General features: G+C 51.5%; 1 protein-coding gene across 1 annotated transcript in view; it reads right to left on the reverse strand.

Moving 5' to 3' along the window:
- The window catches only part of Crtac1 (cartilage acidic protein 1), a 145,374-nt gene that overhangs the window by 50,930 nt on the left and 92,127 nt on the right, over positions 1-2,317 (reverse strand). The window lies entirely within an intron of this gene.

Consider the following 2,317-nt stretch of genomic DNA (forward strand, 5'->3'; position numbering starts at 1 on the left):
AAGAAAGAAAGAAAGAAAGAAAGAAAGAAAGAAAGAAAGAAAGAAGGAAGGAAACCGAGGCTAGAGAAAAGTGGATCAGAGCTATGTAGAACACAATTCAAGGAGTGGGCTGGTCAAGGAGAGTGGGCAAGCCCTAACTAAGGGCCTGGCTGAAGGAAAAACAAAAACAAAAACAAAAACAACCTTGTCCATTTCATGGTAAAAAGGCATTTTCCCACCGATGACCTCATTAACTTAAAAAAAAAAAACCAACCTGATGTTGACAAAAAAACCCAGACAAGACTGGTATGGGAGGCTATGATGCTAGAAACTTGCTTCCCAAGGGAGAAACAGATGAGGTCCCTCAGAGAAACTGCAGCTCAGAGGAGCTGAGTGTAACTCCTGAGGGAAAGCAGAATCGGGTGTCAGTGCCTGAGTCCAGGCACATTTCTGATGCTCTCCTGGGACCCCAACCCTCAATCCCCACCCCGTGAGTTATCCCCCGAGAAGCTGTGTCACTGAGCGTCTAGACAGCCGTTTGCTAGGGGGAAACACTGGTTAACAGTGTCTGCGATGAGAGACTACCCATCTCAGGGTGGAGTGTCACCATGCAGACCTGCTGCATCTTTTTCTAGGGAGTTGGGATGAAGGTTGAAGCTGTCCGTCACTCATACCTGTCTCTCCTGAACCCACGCAACCCTCCGTGTCCCACAGAAGCCCCGGGCTTGTCTCTGCTTTATGGGTTGTTGCACTTTCTGTGCCTTCTAGGTGGGATGCTGGTCTAGACAGCTAAACGGCTGGCTCCCTCCCCCAACTTCTTCAAGCCCTCGATGACTGTACTCCCTGCATTTGTATCTCTACCCATTCTTCCTCCATGGTCCCCATGTGGCCCCACAGATCTACTAGTCTCTGTGTTCTGGTTCATCCTTCCCTGCTCTCTCTGGTTCCACTGGAACATTGGCTCCATGAGAACAGAACCTTCTCTTCATGCTGTGCTCAACAGCATATAGTAGGTACTCAGTAAATATTTATTGAATGAAATCTCTGAGTCTGGTGGACTCAAGAGTCCCATGGTTGGTGTTTTCCCATCATTTTTCTCTCTGGGGAAACTGAGGTTATCTAAGATTATCCCAGGCAGCATGCTCAAGCATGATGTGTCCCACTCTCGAACAGCAGTTTGCCAGGATCTCCAGAGAAACCCACATGCCCCATTCACCAGGGCCTGCCGGCTGCCCTGTGCTTTCAGCTGGGTGGTGCATCCACCATGAGTTGGCTTAGTGGACCCAGAGAGGACAGTCAGTGCTTGTAGGTCTTTGGGAGAGATCTCTTCTTAGTCCTGAAACAGATCCAGCCTAGCCCTCTCTTTTGTCACCAGAAGTCAGAGAAGTCTGGAGGGTGCTGGTGGCTGGCCAAGAGCTTTCTGGTCCCCACAGAGTGAAAGGGGAGATGGAGCTCACGGGGTAGGGGTGGGGGGCGCTGAGTCAGCGTCGGGAGGATGGGAGGGTGCGCCTTAGACACCTTGACGAAGTGTGTCTGAGAACCGAGCATCAAGGGCGTGCGGTGTTACCTTCGAAGACACGCCAGGGTGGACGAGACAGAGCACTTCGGTTCTAGCATTGTCAGCAGCTGGCTCTGACCCCAGGGACGGATGTGACTTTTCGTGTTAAATACTAGTCTGAAAGCCCCAGGTCCTCAGCTCTTCCACGGTGCTCACTGGGTGTTGGCCCCACTAAGAGCACGCACTGTCATTCAATGTCTTGCGCCAGCCCCACACAACCCAGAAAGGAAAAAGTAGGGTGTGTTTCTGAAAAAGAAACTGAGGGTGAGAGAGGCCCAGTGAAGTCCAAGGTCATACATACAACTTGTAAGTAGCCACTGGGCTTCTCTCTTCAGGGCAGGAATTCTGTGCTCTTTCTGTGCTGTGTGTGATGCTAGCGCTCAGTCCTGTGTGTATTTATTTCTCTGGTAGCTTCCCCACAGCAGTGGCTCTGAGGAACGTGAGTGGTCGAGGTTACCAGAACCATACATTTTAACAGCTCTTTACGAAGTTTGCAAATGCTTTCCGCTCCTCCGCTCCACGGAGGCCCTAACTCTGCTGTACTGGGGCTGTGGCCTTGGGCTCTGGACTCTGCTGTTCTCTTCTGTGAGGTAGAAACTGGACTAAACAAGGAGTCCATAACTGTGACTGTGGAATGAGCATCTGAGCCTGCCCTCTCACGAGTGTGACCGTGGAGTGAGTGTCTGAGCCTGCCCTCTCACGAGTGTGACTGTGGAGTGAGTGTCCGAGCCTGCCCTCTCACGAGTGTGACTGTGGAGTGAGTGTCCGAGCCTGCCCTCT

This window comes from Mus caroli, chromosome 19 (genome assembly GCF_900094665.2).
Source record: "Mus caroli chromosome 19, CAROLI_EIJ_v1.1, whole genome shotgun sequence".
In the NCBI taxonomy this organism is placed as follows: Eukaryota; Metazoa; Chordata; class Mammalia; order Rodentia; family Muridae; genus Mus; species Mus caroli.